This window comes from Manis javanica, chromosome 6, assembly GCF_040802235.1.
Source record: "Manis javanica isolate MJ-LG chromosome 6, MJ_LKY, whole genome shotgun sequence".
NCBI lineage: Eukaryota > Metazoa > Chordata > Mammalia > Pholidota > Manidae > Manis > Manis javanica.
In genome coordinates, this window is record NC_133161.1 from 61,871,625 (window position 1) to 61,894,881 (window position 23,257).

The 23,257-nt window shown below is 34.7% G+C and overlaps 1 long non-coding RNA gene across 1 annotated transcript in view; it reads left to right on the top strand.

Moving 5' to 3' along the window:
• Positions 1–16,560, top strand: part of LOC108401147 (uncharacterized) — a 37,866-nt gene extending 21,306 nt beyond the window's left edge. Inside the window, exons 2-3 of the long non-coding RNA XR_001854096.3 lie at positions 12,566–12,647; positions 14,528–16,560. This is a non-coding gene — a long non-coding RNA (uncharacterized lncRNA). The remainder of the gene's footprint in view (positions 1–12,565; positions 12,648–14,527) is intronic.
• The last annotated feature ends 6,697 nt before the right edge of the window (positions 16,561–23,257 follow it).

Here is a 23,257-nt window from a genome sequence, read left to right on the forward strand (position 1 = left end):
TATATGTTTTTACTGCTTAATCATTATTTCCCAGTTAATGTTAAACACGTAGTATATTATCAGTGCCTTACCTTTATTATCCTCATTATTAAGAATTAATGATCTACATGGAAGTGTTTTTGATGCCGGGGTTCTTGTTCACGAAGCCGAAGAATGAGCTTCACAAACACTCAGGGTAGGAGGAGCAAGGTACAGGCTTTTATTTAGAGATAAAGTGAGAGGACAGAGCTCCTGGCTCATGCCAGGAGGGGACAAGAGAGTCTGTTGTTGGCTCATTGTCTAGAGGTTTTATGCGTGGTTGAGGATTTTCAGGAATGAGGGTAAAGGGTTAGGGGTGTAGACTTGTTGAGTGGTCCCAGAATGCTCATTCTTGGTGAGTAACAGAGGAGATTTTCAGCTCTAGATTCTTTCTCAAGATAGCAGTTTCCCTCTGGGAGCATGTCAGTTAAGACTGCCTACCCTGCCCCCAAGGTGGGCTGGGTTTTTGCCTGTTTGCTGAAGTAAGTTAAGAATCTTACTTCTTAACTTCTTGGTCTGTTTATACTTGGGCTTGCTTACTAAATTAGTCTTTTTCCTAGGTTGCAGATTACTTGGTTAGGATCAGAGAAGGAAATATAGCACAAAGGTACGGTTAAAATAAGCTGGGCCTTTTAGCAGGCTAAGGTAAATTTTACAGTGAAGTCACAGGTTATGCTGAGACACTTTTCTTTATCTGCAGAACACTCAGACATTCCAGGCTAAGTTGCTACTGGCCTTTTGAGTTTTAACTGATCTCACTGAAGATGTCTATATTCCTAGTCTGGTATCTTTACCCTAGAGAATTAGTGTGACTCTGACTTTGCATGATGCTTATCAGAGAATTTCAATAGGGACTTCTTTGCACATTGCTACATTGTTCTGACTGTAATTATCTTGCTCTGCTTTTTCTCTGGAGGCCCTCACCCTAATCTGCCTAATCCCACGGTCTCTGTCTCATTTTCTGCCCTAGTGCTTGCAGATTTACGTGAACTTTTTCCTTATTATAATCATTCGATGACATTTGCCAACCTATTTCATTGAAATATTTTGGAGAGCTCATAGAATACTTGGCAGCAATACTTTGAGCCACAAATACAAAAGCAAACAACATACAGGGAACATTTGAACAGGCTTTGGCACCAGCTAAGTAAACCATCTGAAAGACACAATCTGCTGTTTGAATCTAGTACCTGATGACTAATGGAAAATTATAGAGCCTCACTTCTAACCTTGACATTCCTACTGTTTTAGTTTCACAAGAGAGCACACATGCATATGTAAAAAGTAGAACACCCAAACAAAGGTAAGCCTTGTTGAAAACAATCATCTGTGAGAAGGCTCTTAATTTTGTTTTTCAGACTCTTGGCATCAGAACTTGGCTAGAGAAATTACATAGAGGTCATTGTTGCAAATATGCCTGGGGTGATTCTTTTATTAAGAGTCTACAAAGACTTCATGTTTAGAATCACTGAACTCACTATAGAATGAGAACTATATAAATAATACTATGCAGTCAACTGGGATCATGATTATGTGCAGTGGACAGTGAGTTTCTATATTCCTTTTTTCATTATGAAATTGCAATGAAATTTTCCCTAGTGTATGTCAGGATGTTTCTTTCTTTTTAATCAAGTCTGGGTTCATTTCTTGTAATTTCCAAATATGTTAGGTATTCTGCTATGTCTCTCGATGCTATGTCCCCTGTTAGTTTACACGTTTTTCTAATTTTTACTCCACATATTCAATGTTTGTTTAAAGCATTGTCTTAATTAGTTGTGTTTTTTTAAACATTGACATCTTTCTTATATTTATAAAAATGCTTTATGTTTCCAGATGTAGCTTATTTTTCTTCTTAGAGAAAAGGTGTTTACCTCTCTTTTTCTTTTATGGATGTTCTGTGTTCTCTGGGTAACTGCCTAAGTGGTTTACTCATGGTGGGGTACATAATTCTACTGATTTTGAAAGAAAGAATCCAAACTGAAAAAAGTGGAAATAATATTAACCATGATACATTTTGTGTGATGCCACAAATAGCCCCTCAAGTATTATTTGTAAGCTATTTTATGCTGATAAAACTTAGATTATCTACAAATAATTCTAAACATAATGATAGAGACTATCAAACCTCAAAAGTTTTGTTCACTGTGTCTGAAAACAGGTGGCTTAAATATACTCTTAAATTTTAAAAGTACTGATAGGTTTCTTCCTATACATTAAGACCAGGTGCCAACAGATGATATCATTTATAATAAATGTCTGCATATTTAATTATATAATTTTTACAGTGAAGGTGATTTTTTTCCCAAATTCCAGTGATCTGTTTTCTTTATTGGAACCTCACACAGAACCTAGATGAGAAATTACAATACTTTCAGCTATACCCAAAATTAATATTAATTACATAATAGTAAAAGTTAATTTTATCTTGACAAAATACCTCAGGAAAAGGATTTTTGATCACCATGGTGGGTGTAGATCTAAGAAATTGTTAACAAAATATATAAGTAGCTTAGAAATCTCTCAGGTGTAGCAAATGGGCAGACCATTTGTTCTTTCAAAGTGAAAATATAGCCTTGTAAGAATACTTCTCTGCCTGTTTCCCAAAGTAAAATATTTGAATTCAAGATTTTTTTACATATTTTTCAATTATGTGAATGTGTTATTTTATTTTTCTTTCATTCACTTTTTTATTTATTTTATTTTGGTATCATTAATGTACAATTACTTGAACAACATTATGGTTACTAGACTCCCCTATTATCAAGTCCCCTCCCACATACCTCATTACAGTCACTGACCATCAGCGTAGTAAGATGCTATAGAATCATTCTTGTCTTCTCTGTATGTACTGTCTTTTCCGTGCCCCCCCCAGCTACATTATGTGTGCTAATCATAATGACCCTTTTTCGCCCTTATCCCTCCCTTCCCACCCATCCTCCCCAGTCCCTTTCCCTTTGGTAATTGTTAGTCCATTCTTGGGTTCTGTGAATCTGCTGCTGTTTTGTTCCTTCAGTTATTTCTTTGTTCTTATACTCCACAGATGAGTGAAATCATTTGATACTTATCTTTCTCTGCCTGGCTTATTTCACTGAGCATAATACCCTCTAGCTCCATCCATGTTGTTGCAAATGGTGGATTTGTTTTCTTCTTATGGCTGAATAATATTCCATTGTGTATATGTACTACCTCTTATTTATCCATTCATCTACTGATGGACATTTAGGTTGTTTCCATTTCTTGGCTATTGTAAATAGTGCTGCAACAAACACAGGGGTGCATATGTCTTTCATTCACTTTTTAAAAGTTTGTCACAAGTTCAAGTCAGAAGGTACCTATCTTGTATAAGTGCAAAAACAGGGGAGCTAAAATTCATGTGTATCAGGAAACTTAAAAAGTATTTTTATCCCAGACCACATTGCCAGAAATATCATAAGTGAACAAGAAATAGTTGTTGAATGAATAAATGAATATCAAGGAGAGGAGAATATCTTACTCATTTGAATCATATATATTTTATCCAGTTAAATGGTGCTAAAGCCTGAGATATAGAAACTAATCAACTGGTTCTACTCATCATCATTATTTCATCTGTCATTACTACTTACTATTCCTATTTATGTTGGCTCACTTATTGTTTACTTCCTCCCCACCAATATCAATTCATTGTCCCCCACCCCCACCCCCAACAAAAAAATTTACTGCCTTGAGGTATTGAAAGCATTTGAACTTCGTAAGACTCTTTAAAGATACTCTAAAAAATGAAGTAAGAAGCCAATGATAAACTATGGAATGATATGACTTATTATATAATAACATGCTAATTATAACCACTCAGGAGGACACTTGCAAAAGTGGACTGTATGGTCTGACTATAGTGCTGTATTGTCAGATAGCACTTGTACAGTAAGAGGTCGGGAGAAGGAGTACTCTTTCCTCTCCTTATTTGGAACAGCCAGCATCTGGTAAACATTTTTCCTCTTCCATTTCATCCATTTCCCAGTGGAAAATGACTGTTTATTACAAGAACAATAACTTTTAAGATTAAAAATTCATATAACCATTTTATGTATCTTAGTTTTCTACCACTCTCCTCATCCATGTACCTCCACCCAGCAAGCCTCTTCTCTCTAAAGCCTCATCTTTTTGTTCTACAGCTCACTTCCTATAAATCAGCGTGTTTATATAGATAGAACTGTTTTACTAAAAAATTAAACTTGCATTCACATGTTAATTTACATTAAAAAATTAAAGATTTACTTTAACAAAACACAACATTTTGGTGCAGTAGAAATTCCTTGAAAGTGTCCTTGCACTGAATTACCTTGGATATTTGCAAGCACTATAATCAATAGTAATGATAATATAGCAAAATAATATTTCCTTACTCATATTAACATCAATATGAAATAAAATTTGTGTCTGTGGTAAATAAAAACTTTATACAGTGTTAAATAAAAACATATACAATGTTAAATAATTTTATTAGGAAAATGCAAAGTATAAACATGAAATACTAATGATAACATCATGACATGTATGTTTTCACTTCGAGGAGAGAAATGGGACATCTGAGCAATGGTAAAGCATCAGAGTCTTTTAATATGACATTGCATACTCGAGACAGATACCCTTTCCATTTGTCAAACAATATAGGTATTCTAGAACAAGTGTAGGATCATTAATGACAGTTCTAGAGAGAAATTGCTTTGACCAGGATCATAATTCTGCAGAGGAGCACCCTCTGTATTGTTTTCCTGTTCTATCTGAGCTTCCCGCATGAATTTGATTCACTTAGCAGTTTTGTTTTCTAATGGTATTCAAAAGGGAAGAGGTTTTGTTTCATCACAGCTGCTCTAGGGCTTAGATGTATGTGTTTGTTACGTAAAGCGGCGGTAAGATGTATTACAGTTTCATGAGTGCTGTATTTTGAGTTAAGAGAGCATAGGCCAATTACATGGAATTGAACCACAGTCTATTGAATAGATTGGTTTAATACCTGGAAACAGTACTGGTAAATCTGCCGGAAAGACCCACCAAAATTTTTTTATCAGTTATAGAATTGCATATTATATAATGGAGACCATGTTAGACTCCAGATTTAAAGGATGTTGTAACTTAGTTAACAAGCAACATGGTTAAATGTCATTTTCAAATAGAATACTATTGATCCAGTGTCAGTAGCACAGGTATTCATAGTAGTCTTCCTGATATAGGAATCATTTACATGAATTCAGTGTCTCTCTTTTTCTTTCTCTGTCATTCTCTCTCTCTCTCTCTCTCTCTCTCTCTGTCTCACACACACACACACACACACACACACACACACACACACACACACACAGTACACATACACACAGATGCACAAACACAATCTTGAGAGGTATGAAAAAGGTATTTAAGAAGAATGAAAAAGACCGATATTAACGAATTAACCATGTTGCATTTGAAATGTTACATAGAAAAGGAATTGCCTTATAAGTTATTAGAGAACACATCAGCCTATAAACATATCAATGTCAGTTTAGTTCAGAATCTTGCGGATTTTCTTACAATGGCATGTTTATATATGGGTATAGATTATAACTTGGTTATTTTATTTAAAATATTTTTTTAGAATTAATTATTGCCTCTTAGATTCAGTATACCTTGATAACAAGAAAAACCAAAGAAATGGCTATTTCCATGCTTAAATCTTCTTATATAGTGAGAAAACAGTGTGACTGGAAGGCATAGGCCTGAAAATTCAGATAATGAGTCTGTGTCCAGGTTTGTGGGGCTGGAAAGTCTCCCTCTTTATAAGGTTGGTATTTGTTGTACGTTAATGAGCTTGTGCCTGTTAGGGGGATGGTATGGTGGATATTTAGTCTCTAACATAAACATTGGGTATCTTACTTTTTCTGTGCAAGTAATGTAGAAATATATTATGACATAGCTTTAAGTAAAATAAAATACCAAGATAATATCTTGTACTGTCAGTGAAAGACATCATTGTCCAATCAATAGAAGGTGAATGGCCTCGGAGCCTCTCATCAGTCTGCAATGAATCTTTGAGGCTGGTTTGCTTTGATGTCTTTGAGAATGGCCTCATTTTAGCCTATTTCACTTATGAATATTTTAGCATATTTTACTTAGTATGCATATGAGTGCTGAATTAATTAGTATTTGTGGTCCAATACTTTAATGCTCTTCTCTTTTGCTCATTTAAATTCCCATTTTAGGCTTAATTTTATCATATTAATGAAAATTTGCTTTATCAAATAATAACTCTGTATGGTTTACTAATGAGTATAAGGATTAGATCAGCATACTGACCAGAAAGAGAGTCAAGAATATAATAGCATTCCTGGAGGATTAGGCAGTTTATGAATAGTTTCCTTCTGAAAAGATGAATTACAACCTAGAGTTAGAGTTTATAAATTTGTTTTTAGTACAATGGCCAATAGGGAAATTTCTTAACATGTTTGAGTAATCTTTTTCCAGACTTTGCTAGACCCCTAAGCCCCAGTTAATTTATCTGATGCCCAAGTCCCTAGACAGTGCTTCCCCATAGAACTTTCTGCAGTAATGGAAAGGTCATTGATCTGCACCATCTAATAGAACAGCTATTATCTGCACATGAGTATAGAACCCTTAAAATGTGTCTAGTGAGGCAGTAGAACCGAATTTTAAATCTTTAATTTTAATTTATTGAAATAGTCACATGTGCTTAGTGACTGACCAATTGGACAGCCTGGCAGTGCTGATTCTTTTTTGTGGTGTTCAGTAGAGGGAAGGTTTGTAATAGTCACATTTTGACTCTTACTCTGGTAAATTGTGTTATTGAGGTTCTTTGGGTTGCAAGGAACACAAGTCAGCTTTGACTAACTTAAATTAAGAGGAGGATTTATTGGAAGGGTACTGAAGTTACTCATGGATTAAAATATGATTTGATTAACTGAACTTCAGAAAGTCTTTTCCAAAGACTCAGTATTAGGAGATTGAGATTATTTTGAGGGACTGCCATTATAATGACTAAGCTTTAATAATCATCCAGAAAGAATCTGGTTGTTTTCATGGATCCAGTGTGTCTCTAACTGAATCAATATCTTGTGACAGGGATAGAAATGGATGGGAAGTTATATTAGTACTAAAGCCACTGGAAGGATCAGTGTGAGTTGGGTAGTCACTCCAACTTGTGTCCAGCACAAATACTAATTTAGAATAATATTGAGAAAGTTAGTATGGTCCATAAAAGGAAAATGCAATAGTTAAAATATAGTGTGTCAGGAATTTCCTAAAATCTTCCCTTGCTACTCAGTGTGTTTCATGGTCTTATAGGAATAGCATCACTAGAACTTGTTAGAATTGCAACTTATTACAATGTCAGACTAGACCTACTGAGTCAGAATGTATATTTCAACACATTCCTTAAATTATTTGTTTGCATGTTCAAGTTTAAGGAAACCACATAAAATTTGTTAAGTCAGCATAATGGTATGATAGTTTTTACATGATAATTTTTATTATATATATTCATAACTTTCGATTTTCCTTATAATTATTTGAGTATAGAATAGAATTTGGTTTCTTACCTAAAAATATTAATTATGTTAAATAATAATGCACTCATCAGTTTAAAATTTTAGTTAACTCTTTCTTGCCTTATCATCCAGTATTAAAAATCTAAGGCTGAAATTAAAGAACAGTGAAATATGCAACTGAAATGCCACATTTTTTATCTGAAGGCAAGCTACACTCCACAGAATTCTTTGTAAGAGGGAAAGAGGTAACTTATAAACTGAAGATAGATAAAATTTTAGAATATTATTTTAAATTTTTGAAAATGCAATTCATGCATTTATATAAATTATAAAAATACCTCGTCTAATATTGAGGAATTTTATTGTCACTTGGAAAGATGATATAAGTTCTTAAACTCATGTATTTCAAGTGAAATACATGTTAAAGAAATTTACTTTTCTGTATTTTTGGATATTTCCTCTGCTTTTAAAGTCCTTATTTATCCAGAATTATCTGTTCATATCAGTGTAGAACAACCTCTTTATATATAAACTCAATTCCTGGGTGTTTGTAGAATGTTTAAGGGATGGCTTACTCATCTAGTATACAACTGAGAATCTGAGATATGTTTTTGTCTGACATGTGAAAACATAGATGTAACTGGCCTAATAATTTCTCTGCTAACTTTTATAGTTCAAGGGCTGAGGTAAATCTTCTGAAAAACCAAAATTAAAACAAAAAATTAAAATTCCAAGAATTATTAGAGAACTAGCTTGCTAATTAGTTAATGATGACTAGATTTAGTAGAAAGTCATATATTTATGGTCATTAATCAATCAAAATATTTATTTATTCATTCATTTATTTATTTATGTGTGTGTGGTTTTTAAAATTATTTTTTTTATTTTTGCTATCATTAATCTACAATTACATGACGAACACTATGTTTACCAGGCTCTCTCCCTCACCAAGTCCCTCCCCCCACACCCAACTACAGTCACTGTCCATCAACGTAGCAAGATGCTGTATAATCACCACCTGTCTTCTCTGTGTTGTACAGCCCTCCCCATACCCCCACACAACACTATACATGCTAATCATAATGCCCCCTTTCTTTTTTCCCACCCTTATCCCTCCCTTCCCACCCATCATCCCCAGTCCCTTTCCCTTTGGTAACTGTTAGTCCATTCTTGGGTTCTGTGATTCTGCTGCTGTTTTGTTCCTTCAGTTTTTCTTTGTTCTTATACTCCACAGATGAGTGAAATCATTTGGTACTTGTCTTTCTCTGCCTGGCTTATTTCACTGAGCATAATACCCTCTAGTAAAATATTTATTTTAAGATTATTGACCCTATATTATTAATTTTCATATGCACCAGAAAGTATAGAGCATGCATGCAAAGGGAGATTGTCTCTAATATGATTTATCTTAAATTAAGCCTTACTTAGATAACAGTATCATGTACAAGTGATAAATGACCACTTTTTTCTAGAATTAACTATCAAGTAGTGACCATACTTTGAATGCTATTGATCAATTTGTTGCTAACATGTTTAGGAATTAATGATGAGAACAAAGGTGAATATGTTTTAATATAATATCTTAGACATTGACAAAAATAGAAATATTAATATTTTAGTCTTTATTTCTGGTAACATCTGTCTTAAATTATCTTTACAGTTTCTGCTGTTTTTACAGGTTTTTTGTTTTATCTTAAAAGGTACCTCAAATTATTTTGTAGATCTTTGGAAACCAAATTATGCCCCTGAATTCCATTTGTTTAATGACACTGTGGGTAAAATTACAGTACCTTCAGATTCTCTTACCTGGCCTTAGTTCATCTCCATTTCAATAGGTGTTTCCAAGGGGTGTAGAGAAGTAGTCCATCTCCATATCAATAGGTAATTACAAGAGGGAGTGAGGGCATATCAGTCAAAGGGAGAAATAAAGTGGGAGAAACTCGTTTACTGCTTACAAGCAGTCATCTACTCCTGCTCACCAGTGTCTCTTGCAGCCCAGTTGTGTAGGTCCCACCAAACCTCTCCAGCCCAGGTGTGTACTCACTTGCTATGCACACCCCCTTATAAACACCTATTGATAGGGAGATGGCTACTTCTCTCCACCCCTTGGGAACACGTGTTGAGATGGAGATGAACTAAGGCCAGGTGAGATTCTGGAAATATTGCAAGCTTAGGTGAAATGTCTGCCTGTGAACTAAATAAATGTAGCCAGGAAGAAGTCAGGGTAAGTAGAGTAATAATCATACTGGCAAGACCCACTTCTATGTGGGTGGAGGGAATGGTAGTGTAGTGACCTGGGAAGAAAGCCATAGGCTTGGCAAACACCCTCACATTTGTCTGCTATGCACCTGAAAGAATGTAGAAAGATACTTTTTCATTTTTAAATTTTTTGGCTAATTCACTTACACCAAAGTACTGGATGTCAGTTTTCTGCTACAAGGCATATTTTTTAAGAATGTCAAGTTCATAAAACATCACATTTGTCATTGTACACTACACATCTGGACAGACTTTTCATTAAAGTTTTTAAAATCTGTGTGAGGAAACTGATGTTCTCTGTCATGCTATTTTTTATCTTCCTTAAGTGTAAGAATAATGTGTACATACCAGGTAGGGAGATGGCTATATTTTTTCCTCCTTAACCCATAAACAAAATGATCAGTTTCCTTTAATAAAATACACTAGATCATCCAGAATGGTGAATACTAGCAAAACACGGTAACAGTCTGATCTTCTGAAGGGGTTAAAGAATAGATAATCTACTTAGCAGGAAGACTTGGCTAATATCACGGCCCCATCTCTTTGAGGATCACTGTGATGCTATGAAGTTCTACTAGTGATGTGATTGGTCTGTGCCCACATCTTCTATGAGAATTTTCCCCTTGCGCACAGTACAGGAAAGGGCAGGTGGACATGACCAAGAAGGCTTTTCCTGCTGCCCTCACTGATATGGCCCAGAAGTAAATATGTGATTCTAGTTGGATCATCTCAATTTTCTCTTCAGACAGGGAGTGGTGGAAGGCTTTAGACTTGGCATAAGCAGTAACAGTTGATTTCCTTAGTTGTGGGTGCCAAGGTGGGATGTTATAAGGAACAGGCGCTGAGGTCATCCTTTCAGGGCAACCTCGCAGAATTGGATGATGAAAGAGAGGACACTGGTCTATGGAGAAGGCAGATGGTGGTGTGAAGCAGAGATCAAAGCAACTTATCTCAAGAAAGGGAACAACTTTTGGCCAAAGAGAGTGGCAGAGGATGTATGGGTTGGTAGACTAATCCTTCTTCATTTTTTGAAATAAAGATCTAAAAAAAAAATTCTTATTATAAACTGTCATATACCCAAACTAACAGTTCATATTCTTTTAGTTCCTTTGGAATAAAGATGTTACATTTAATGAACTAGGAGGATTGTCTCAAACTTTGTCTACCTAGAAATTATTTGAAGTGGAAACAGTACATTAATTCATTTTCATGAAAAGTTTCTTTTTTGTGTGTGAAATTCTAACCAATTAACTTGAATTTTCATTTTAAACACTAAAGACAGTATCTGGTAATTCAACCTAAAAACCTAGAAACAAAAGTAGTGAGATTTCTGGTGCCTTTATAATTCTTCATTTTACTTTACCAAAATTTTGAAATTCTTGAAATGAAAATGGAAGTCTTATAATTAGAAATATAATATAAGCTTTAGTTTGAAACATTCCTGAACCAGGGAGGGATGTCAGCAAGGGCAGTGTAGGAATTTCAAGTACCCTTCTCCCAGAAACAGCAATTTGAATAACTCACCATAACTGGAAATATCTTCACAAGAGCTAAGTAGACCGGGTGAGGATTCCAGGTCCTTGACTCCCCCCAGTGACTGCCAGCTCCAGGATATCAAACAGCTTTCTGCAGTCCCATGTTCATTGACCGATTTATTCATGGTAGCCAAAACAGAAATAACCTAAGTGTGCATTGATGAATGAATGGATAAAGAAAATGTGGCGACATGGATGGACCTTCTGGGTATTATGCTACTTGAAATTAAAAAAGAGAGAAAGAAAAATACTGTATGTTCTCACATGTGAATCCAAAAAAGCTGAACTCCTAGAAAAAAAAAGTAGAATGGTGTTTGTTGGGGCTGGAGGGGAGGAGGTTTTGGGAAGATGTCTCCCTTATATGTGGAAAACAGCCAAAACAGAAATAGAGGATAGAATGGTATTTGCAAGGGGCTGAAAGGACGGAGGGTTTGTGAGGATGTTGGTCAAAGGATACAGACTTCCAGATATGAGATGAATATGTTCTGGGGATCTAGGATACAGTATAATTAACAGCACTGTATTACGTGGCAACTAAAATGTGATACTACTTGCCAGAGCAAGAAACCTCTGAGTTATTCTCTCAACCTAAATTACCAGATAATTCTGCACCTTAAAGGAGTACCCAGAATTCAGTACTCAAATAGAAAGTGTTGTCAGTGATGTTTGTATTGAATAATGTCTTACACTCAACACTAAGGGTTTTGAATACTTCGAAGTTCTGTACTGTAAGTGTCTTAACCTAGACAATATTTCTGAAGTTGCCTGATTATATTTCACTTGGTCTGGAAATAGTGCCAATTTTATGTTATCAAAAGGAAGCTGAGATCAATGGTGTTTTCATCATTTTTGTTCTTCTCAGATCAGTATTAGTTCTAAATCACCTTAAGTAATTGACCTTTATATCCTTCAAAATATATCAGTTTTATAGTTGATTCATAATTTAGAAACCATTATAGACATTCACATTCTTAATAGCTTATGCCAAATAGCTCCCTACAAGGTTTGTAGCCAGACACAGACCATCATTTAGTCCCTACAATATGATTTTAAAAGCTAAGTCAAGAAAGGGTGATAAAGACCTGACATTGTCAACTTTTAAAGGAAAATAAGGAATTTCTTCTTGTGATAATATATTGTTAATTTCTGTAAATTACAATCAGAATTATGCATTCATTATATTTATTCAGTGTTGAGTAGAATGTTTTAATTTGTTAATCTCTCATCCATTAGATTCATGATTATGACACGACGTTAAAGTGCAAAATTTACCGGTCACATGTGCATTGATTGTTTAAGCCTTATATTACTTTATGTAAGTACAGAGCACTGGGACATTAATTTTTTTGGGATTTTTACAAGTTGTTTTTAAAGTAATTTGAATGTAATATAACTAAAGAGAATTGTCTATCTTTGCTGAACCAGGATTCTCCTTTATATTTTCTTTCTGTCTCTTATTTCAGTTAGTTAGTTTTTCTTGCTCATACAATTAGGTTGAACCATATGAAATTTCAGTTTCTTTTGTTTTGCTCAACATAAGAAATTAAAATGGAAAATAAATGTTTAACATACTGGGTATTTTCCTTGAAGAGACCATGAATAATACTATATGCCAGTTTTTTTCCTTGGAAAAAAGATAAATTGGCATACAAACCTTAGATTTGCTTCATCAATAGTATGCTTAGCTTTGTCAGAATTCTAAGAGCAATTCATCTGAGGGTAGTCATGTTATAGATATTATTATTTATTGTGAAATAACATTTGTCTTGCAAAGATGTAATATTTCTGCCTGAAAGCACACAAACACAAAGCATGTTAGTTCTTGATTAATTATTTTGTCTTTAATCCTGATGAATGAGCAGTCATTTGTACTTCTGAACTGTGGATTTCAGAAGTTATAATTTCTAGTTATTATACAAGAGACCTACCTTCAAAGAATGATTCCATAATGGCATCTTGTTTTATAAACAGCCTAGCTGTAAAATTGGTAGCTTTCTAAATAAATAAATAATATATAACAAGATGCTATAATCATATTCTCCATGAATATAAAACAAGGAATAACTTGATACCTCACTCTTTGTTTATGTGTTGTTTTAACTGGGTGGACTGTTATATAGTGATGCTGCCAACAAAATGCAGTCAGTATGAAAAACCATATCCAATGCTTCTATCTTATACCCTAGCCAGATTAGGATTGAGATAAATACATAAATTTTAAATTTGAATAAGTACCTTTAGCTCTCTTTTACCTACCTAGAGTTCTTGGTAGATGTATAAAACCATTGGAATTCGGTGGCAGATATTTAAGTATTAAGACAGATAAGAGAAAACAATGCAAACAAATGTTTTACAATTGAATCAGGAATTTTTAGTTTTGATAAAAATATCATTGCAAGTTAGGCTGCACAACACCAGGAAGTCTGTCTATAGTGGTTCTTTATATTTTTTTCACATTTAAAAGATTACAATATGGAAATGAATGAACATGTAGTTTTAACTAAATTTCTCAAGTATTTTTCAAGATGGGCTTTATAGGTGTTGGCTACATTGTATTTTGGTGGAATTAAAGGAAAAGAAGAGGTAAAATTTGGCCACTAGTTTTTTTTTAATCTCATAGACTAGAAATCTGTGGCACTTTTATTCTGTCACAGAGAAACTTCCTTCATTCCTCCTTTACTCCCTTTCTCTTTCCTCAGTCCTTCCCTCCTCGCATTGCCCCTTCCTGCCTTTTTTCTTTTCTTCCTCCTCCTTTTGGTGAAATAAACACAAAAGGGGAAAATGAATTGAGAAGAAAAGATGGGAAATGCTCTTAATACTACAGACTTTCAATGACAAAATGACAATCTTAAGGGAAGGGAGAGATTTGTTAATTCCTATACCCATATGTTATGAAATTCTTCTCTTCCCAGTATTGTTTGTGAGATAAGATAATGATCTATCTTAGATATTCTTGGTGTTACTATCATTCTCACTGTAAGGCTTTTATCCAGTTTCACAGATGATAGTTTCTTGTTTGTAAACCATTGGTTATCAATTGAAAGAAATCATCCAGAATTAACTCTTTGGCTAGTGTAATTAATCTTTATATAGTTTAATCCCTATCTGATGAAGTGATCTGCATTAAAGATTGTAATATTAATTCCAAATCATAACCCTTAGTGTACTGATAATCAATTTTTACTATCATTATAGTCATCAAGAAAAGAAGAGGGAAGAAAATGATGTATCTCACATATAGACCATCCCCCAAATGAGGGATTCTGAATTTTTCACCTTCCTATGCGAGGTCAATTCTGGATATAAAATAACAAAGAACAATTAAGAATAATAAATAATGACAAAAGTATTAAAGATTAGTCTTTGTTTATGGTATATAACATATATTCTAACTGTTTATACACTTACAGTAGTACATACCAAATTATTATATTGTAGTAGAAAATGTATACTAAATCTTGCTTAAAATGTATTTTAAATTCTGTAGCCACTCCTCAAGATTGGATGTTATTACTTTAAACCAGTGGTTCTCAACTGAGGGTGATTTCTCCCCTTCAAGCACTATTTGGCAATGGCTGGAGACATTTATATTAGTCATGACATAAAGTGCTACTGGCATCTAGTAGGAAGAGTCCAGGCATGCTGCTAAATATCTTAGAATGCACAGGGCAGCCCCTCATAAGAAAAAATTATTTGGCCCAAATTAATAATAGTGCTGAGGTTAAGAAACCCTGATTTAAACAAATATGCATTGAGTACTTTCTGTTGCTTAATATTGTGCTTAGCAATATTTGGGGATACAAAATGAGCTATGTAATCAGTATATTCATGAAGTTTGACATCTTAGAGAAGAATTGAGTTGGGAGTCCAAATAATGATGCTCCTGTAGTAAACTGATTAATATATAACAGACAAAATAAAAGACCATAAAGGTTCAGTGGATCCCAATTCACCTTTCCTTTGGGAATAAGTAGTTTTGCAAATCTTACAGCAGTTAAGTATTTTTATCTACTTTCTCAAAGGAGATAATTCTTTACATGGTTGCAAAATACAGAGGGTACAGAAAGGGTACAGTACTCATTGAAAAATAGATTTCTCCTTCTTCCATTGCTGATCACCACTTCCTTTTCCCCAAGGCAATAATACTTCTATTTTCTTGTGGATCCTACCTGAGGTATCCTGTTCCTACATATATTACATTGTATGGATGCATTATAATTTATTTAATGAGGCCTATTGATAAACATTTAGATTACTTCAATTTTCTGCAATTGCTAAAAATGCATGAATATTTCTTTTATATATCTGAAGGATAACTACAAGTGGAATTTCAGTTTTGGAATCTATGTGAAATTTTCACTTGGAAAAATATTTTCCAAATTGTCTGTCCCCTGTGGTAGCCAGCCTCCAAGATGACCCCTAATTATCCTTGTCTCCTGAGATATATGCTCCAGTGTAGCCCCCTCCTGCACTGAACAGTGTTGACCTATGTGACCAATAGGATATTGAGAAAATGATTACAGAGCTAGGTCAGAAGAGACATAACAGCTTCCACCTTGCTTACTTTGGGATCTCTGGCTCTAGGGGAATCCAGCTGTCATGTCATGAGGGTACTCAAGCAGCTCTGGGAGATGCTTACATGTGGAGGAACTGAGGATTCCTACCAACAACAAGCATCAACTTGCTAACCAGGTGTGAGCCACTTTTAAAAGTGGATCATCCAGCCCTAGTCAAGACTTAAAATGACTGCAGCCCTAACATCCTGGTTGTAGCCTCAGAAGGGACCCCGAGCCAGAACTGCCCAGCCTAAGTTGCTCCCAAATTTCTGATACAGAGAGACTGTCAGAAAAGATAAATGTTTATTGTTGTTTTAAGCCTCTAAGTTTTGGAGTAATTTGTTATGTAGCATTGGATAACTAATGCATTCTTCATAGAAGTCATTACAGTATGTGTAAGAATGCCTGATAGTCTAGACCTATCCTCTCTAACACAGTGTGGTATCATTTTTTTTTTAAATGCTTGCCCATGAAATAGGCAAATAACATGTCATTGTTAATTGAATTGCATTTTCTCAGTGTATTATTTTAAGAATCACATATTTAAGAATTCAGTTGTGATCTCTAGTCACGTACCTTGCTCATTTTTGTACTGGGTTGTTTTCTTAGCTATTTTTAGGAACTCATATTGACAAAATTTGTAATTCATGTTTGATATGAATTGCAAATGTTTTTGCCTCCTTTGATCTTTTAAAAGTGATTTTTAAAATAAAGAGGTTTTTAAAACTGTTTATAGTCAAATTTTTCAACATTTAAAAAAATGGTTTCTGAGCTTTGTGTCATATTTATAACTTATCCCATTTCTAAGGAAACTTCAAAAATCCTACCATGGGTTTTCTGGTTTTTCCAGGTTTCCTTTTTAATATTTAAATACTTAATTCATTCAGAGTTAATTTTGCTTTAAGGGGTAAGGTAAAGATTTATTTTCATTTTTCAGTGGTTGTTCAGTTGTTGAAACACCAATAATTATGAACCAACCCTTCAACTAATTTGAAATGTGTCCTCTCTTTTATACTAAATTGCGTTTGTATTTGATAAATTTATGGTCCTTCTAGTATATTCCATTGTTTGAACCCTTTATGTTATCATATCATAGGGTTATATTGTTGTTTTTATGATATGCTAATTCTTGGAATGATTCTGACTTGGCTCATTCATTTCAATATGTATTGAGCATTTGCTATATGTCAGATATTCTAAGTGTTCAGGAAAAAGAGTTTCTGTCTTCATGGAAATTATTCCCTTGTGGAGAAGAAAGACAAACCCCCAGAAAATCAATCTATGATATGAAGAAAATAAAGCAGTATAAATAAATACCAATATTTTATATAGTATTTCCAATGACAATTTCTCTCTGAGGAGGTGACATTTGAGATTAGAGTGGAATGAATGTGATTCCAGAGTAAGAACACCATTGCTGGGAGATGAAAGAATGAGTGCAAAGGCTGATAGGCAGGAGCTTGAAATACATATTTGAAGAACATGATTGGAGCAAAAGAAAAAATTAATTAAAATAGAAAAGTGAATAATTAGGGCAATTTGGTAGGAAATGTAGTCAGAGAGAGATCCAGGTTCTAGAATGCCTTGCAGAATACGTAAATAATTTTGGATTATACTCTAAGTATGTAGGAAAGCCATTGGAGCAGGTGAATGATGGGAGGGGAGCTAACTGATGCTTTCAAAGGAACACTATTTTAGGGAATAGGTTAACAGATGGGATGGGAATGTGGGAGAGGAGAGCAAGAGTGGAAGCAAGCAGTACAGGTAGGCTATTCCGGTAGCCCAGATGAGAGATAATGATGAGGTTGGGCCAGCTGTGGAGGTGGCAAAGGTGATCTGAATCCAATAAAAATTTGTGGAAGAGCAATGTAATTTGCCTTAGAATCAGATTTCTTTACTAGGAAAAAAAAAGCTGTGTTTATTTTATTTGAATCACATTAAAATTGTAAATTGACAAAGGAAAAATTAACATCTGTATTTTTCAGTATTTTTTTTTTAAACTCAGAAACTCACAAATGTAGTTTGTATTTTCTATTGATGTATGTCCACAGTAGAGCTTTAAAACTTTCATAGGTATCTTTCACATTCCTCTTTCTTTTGTGTTCTCCTGTTGCTCTTGTAATTGAAGTGTCTGTAAAGTATCTTCTAACTGGTTATGAACCAGCATCAACTGCCAACAGTGAACATGTCTTCAGATTATACCTGCCCCCAGATTTGGGTCCTTCTCACAGAAGAAGATGAAATACAAAGAGTTATTTAGAGTAATTCATTACGTTATCATAATAACTGGAGCAGAAGGTGCAGTTTCTTTCTTCAGGTTATAGAAGTCAGTCTCCCTTACCAATTATTTTTATTGGGGTATATCATCAGAAAAATGCACCAAACATAAATATACAATCAACGATCACAAATGAATATTTGAGTAACAAACATCCAGGAATAGAAGCAATGTTCAAAAATGACGTATCTGTGTTTTATTTTTTCCATTTATCCTTGCCTTCTACCGAATGAAATATATGAAGGCTCTCACTGCCTGCCCTCTTACTCTTTCTCCCTTATTGTAAACAAATGCTTTTTGGTTCGGTATCTCAGAATGAGACACTTACTTGGAGAAGTGTATTCGAGCAGCACTGTCAGGGATGTGCAGCTGGGGGCACTCTTTCCCCACATTCTCCTGCATTCAGTTTGACCTGAGCTGCCTTTGGCCTTCCTGTCATCTGTTCTGCTTTGTTGTTGTGAATGAGGTTCACTGTTCTTTTCTAGTATTTTTTGACAAGGGTTGTGTTTTCTTTTTCTTTATTTTCTGAATTAAGGATTATTTATTAAGAAGCAACACAAAGTCAAAACTGTCACTGTGGCATTAAAATTTTCTTCCTTGTCTGGACTAAAATTTTAAAATACTCAATGCTAAATTTACACTAGTTTATCATTTGATGTACTGAAGTAGGCTCGTTTTTGCTTTTGAAGTATACATGTTTTTGAACCTTTATGCTTAAAAATGGTATATTTATATAATATTTTCATATTTATTTTTTTGCTTTTTTATTGAGGTATAACTGACATTAATTTCAGATATACAAAATAATGATGCAGTATTTGTATATATTGTGAAACAATCACCACAATAAAGTCTAGTTAACATTGTCACTATGCATAGTTACAGGATTATTTTTCTTGTGATAAGAAATTTTTACATTGACTCTCTTAGCAACTTTCAAATATGTAATACAGTATTTTAGCTATAGTTGCCATGCTGTACATTAATACATTTCCCATAACTAATTTATTTTTGTAGCTCCAGGGGAAAGGGTGTTCCTGGACTAGGGTGAATAAACCAGTGAAACTGAAAACAGTCTAGGGAAAGAGTGAATTGGGAGAAAGGCTTTTTATTGCTCACAGCTTGATCAGATTTGCTAGCTAGACTACCAGCACCGTCTGTCTCCTCCACCTGACGCTCTCACTCTGGAGCCATGGCACGGTCTCCACTTCTTGCTTACTTCTCTACTTCCTTGCGGTCTCTACTTACTTAGTTCCTTCCAGGAGGAACCCCGTTGGCGGGTCCTTGGTGACTGGCAGATGTCAGACCAGTTAGATACCAGGAATGGAGGGGAGGTTAGAATGGTGTTGTCTCTCTGCGCCTTGCGCCTTGCCCGGGAGGCTTCGGGAAGCTGCAGTGGTAAACACCTATTGATATGTAAATGAACTAAGGCCAGGCAGGAGATTCTGGAAATTCTGTAACTTACCCAACAATTTTATAACTGGAAGTTTGTTCCTTTTGATTCTCTTCACCCATTTTGCTGCACACCCCCTCCCCCTCTGGCAACCGCCAATCTTTTCTCTGTATTTTTGAGTTGATTTTTTTGTTTTGGTTTGGTTTTTAGATCCCATATAGAAGTCAGATTGTATGGTATATATATATTATATACATACACCACATGTTCTTTATCCATCCATTGATGGACACTTAGGTTGTTTCCATATCTTAGCTATTGTAAATAATGCTGCAGTAAACATAGGGTTACATGTATCTTTTTTGAGTTAGTATTTTCAAATTTTCCACCTAAATACCCAGGAGTGGAATTGCTAGATCATATGGTACTTTTGTTTTTAATTTTTTGAGAAACCCCCCATACTGTTTTCCGTGATGGCTGAACCAGTCTACATTCCCCAACAAGGGCTCCCTTTTCTCCACATTCTCACCAACACTTATCTCTTGTCTGTTAGATGATAGCTATTCTAGCAGATGTGAGGTAATAGCTCATTGTGGTTTTTGATTTGCATTTCCCTGATGATTATATATGTATGAGTATTACTCAGCCACAAGAGAAAAGGAAATCCTGCCATTTGTGACAACATGGATGACTTTGAGAGCATAGTGCTGAGTAAAATAAGTCAAACAGAGAAAGGCAAATACTGTGTGGTATCACTTATATGTGGAATCTAAAAACAAAAAACAAAAACCCGTTAAGTCGAACTGATAGAAACAGTGTAGAAAATTGGTTGCCAGGTTCTGGGAGTGGAAGAAATAGGGGAAGGTTGGTAAAAGGGTACAGACTTTCAGCATAAGGTGAATAAAGTCTGAGGACCTAATGTAAGACATGGAGACTATAGTTGATAACCCTGTATTACATGGTTGAAATTTGCTAAGACAGTAGACCATAAACGTTCTCATTTAAAAAAAGAAGAAGAAAGAAAGGAAATGAACTAGGCGTTATGCTAGGCATCTGCAGTAGAGGGGTCCTGTACTCAAGTGTCCTATACTCAAGGAGGGTGCACAATGGAGGAGGCAACAATTAGTAGTAGTCTCACTGAAGTCACTGAGTTCTTGCTGAATTTCAGCGGTAGTCATTGACAAACATGTAATTTGGTGAACAAAGCAAGCATACTGGTATGAGGGCAGTCAGACAGTTTTTATAGCTTTTTGATTAGGGGCTTTGGGGTAAACTTTCTAAAAAAGACTGAATTTGCCCTAGAAACCAGAGGCTTCTTTTATCTGTTGAAGTGTGAATGAACAGTTTACACCTAATTATCTTTGTCCAGAGCACAAGGTGTCCTTTGTTCTTATATGATTCAGATTCAATAAGAAATTATCAGCACAACTCTGAATATGTTTTAGTAATGTTTGGGCTACTTTCTCTATAAGAATAGTGAACAGAAAGGCACCTCACATTCTGCACTTACAAAAAATTATTTTACTAATAGATGCAATTATGATTAAACATGGATATTTCAAGAGTTTATTTTTGGACTTTGCAGGATTTTTTTAGAATATAGGTACATCATCACTCTCAAGAATTATAACATGTAAATGCATATTATTACATAACATTTTATTCACACTTTGTCTTTCATTTCCTTACAATATATGTTTTTAAAAGAAAAAACAGGAAATTAGAAATAAAGTTTCATTCTTTACAGTCTCTCCTTTACATGGTGGAACTCAATTCAGTGTTTCTTTTTACTTAATACTCAGAATTTATGTCATATTTTAAAAGGAATAGTCATATCTTTATCATATGTTAATATATATTAACATTTTATTATATATTACTACTATATATATCCCTTTTGTACAACAGATATTATTAAAAATCTTAAATATTTTTAGAGATTATCCCTGCCTGCAATTATTTCATCCAGTGTGTAGATTCATGGTTACACAGTAGGGTCAGTATTATCATTAACCCTATACAGAGAACTTTAGAATAAGAGGAAGTGGGCCATGGCAAAGCAAGCTTTTACTCAGCTCCTCCTCTTAAGTCATTTACCAGATTACTTAACTTTCATTCAGAACTTGGATAGAGTTTTGTTCCAGTCTCCTTTGAATGACACTATGCTGTCTGATATATAAACCATCCCTTGCCAATTATATGCTATCCACAGAGCATGCTGATAATTATCTCAAGGCTTCAGCATGCAGTGTCCATCTCAGGCACACATTATAACCTGACCCTTTCCCAGTCCTGTAATACTATCCAGACAAAGTCTCATGTCTGTGCCCTTCAGCCACTAAATAAATGTTTTCATGGTCATAAACAGTAAGATGACCATGAATGGCCTCAATAATTCAGGGCCATTCAAAAGAGGCATCATGTCTCTTAGTTTCCTCCAGTTTCCTTAGTATTTTCTTGTTTTTCAAGACCTTGCAAGTTGTAACAATTACTGGTTAGCTGTTTCGTGAAATACCCCTCAATTTGGGCATAAGTGATGTTTTCTCATGATTACACTGAGACTCTGGGTCTTGGGGAAGAATACCATATAGATAAAATGCCCTTCTCATTGCATACTATCAGAGGCACATACTACCAATGTGCATTACCACTGTTGAACTTAACCTTGATCTCTTATTTGACATTGCATCTGCCAGGTTCTCCACAGCAAAGTCACTATTTTTCCTTTTGCGTATTCTCTTCTTTACAAGTGAGTCATTAAAGCCAGCCCACACAAAGAATAACAGAATTGAGCTCAGTTTTCTGCAATAATATAAAAAATGTTGTGTGTTATATTGACCATAATAATTAATACATATTTGTATGGGAGATACTTCTTTGCTCTGCAACTATCCTGTTTTTCCTTAAAGTTTTGCCACTAATTTTACCAGTCATCAATGAATCTTGCCTACGGTGGTTTTTACTGTTGTGTTCTAATAGTGATTTTCTGTTTCTCATACTTCTTTCATATTTAATCTTTGGAATTCTTCTGTAAGGAAGATTTGTCCTATAGAGGCAGAAAACTTTTCCTGCTCTCTTCCAGGTTCTTTGGCTGGTATAATAATTTAATTCACTTAAGACATTAACAGGAGAAAACCAAATTTAATTTAATATGTACAGGAGCCCAAAAAATATGAGAGGCTCAAAGACAGGCAATGGAGGCTTATTGCCATTCTGAGCTAAGAAGGGAATTAGACTCTGGAATTTCAGAGGGGAAGAAGGTAATTCACAAGATGAGAACAGCAAATATTTGCCAAGCCCTACAGAATAAATCTTTCTGATATGAAAAGTTATCTCTGATATGGCTGTCTTCTTGGCACAGGTCCTCTATCTAAATTATTTTAGGCAGTTAAGAGAGACAAACAACAACAAAACCAGCTTTCCTGATTTTAGCAGGTTCCAATTGCCTTCAGCTCAAAACTAATACAAGCCAAAGTGGCACATTTTGAGGTAATGTTCTCTGCTTCCCCATAGTTCCTTCCCCCCTATTTCCCTATTTGTTTCTTTAACTCCAAGGATTGGAAAACTTTTTCTGAAAAGTTTAATCTCTGAAGACTGGATTTTGGAGGCAAAATAAAAAATGTCTATTACTCTACTAACTTGACCTTGTTCCAAATTTTGCTGCCTTTTCTGATCCTGGCATCTGTTAGTCTACTCTT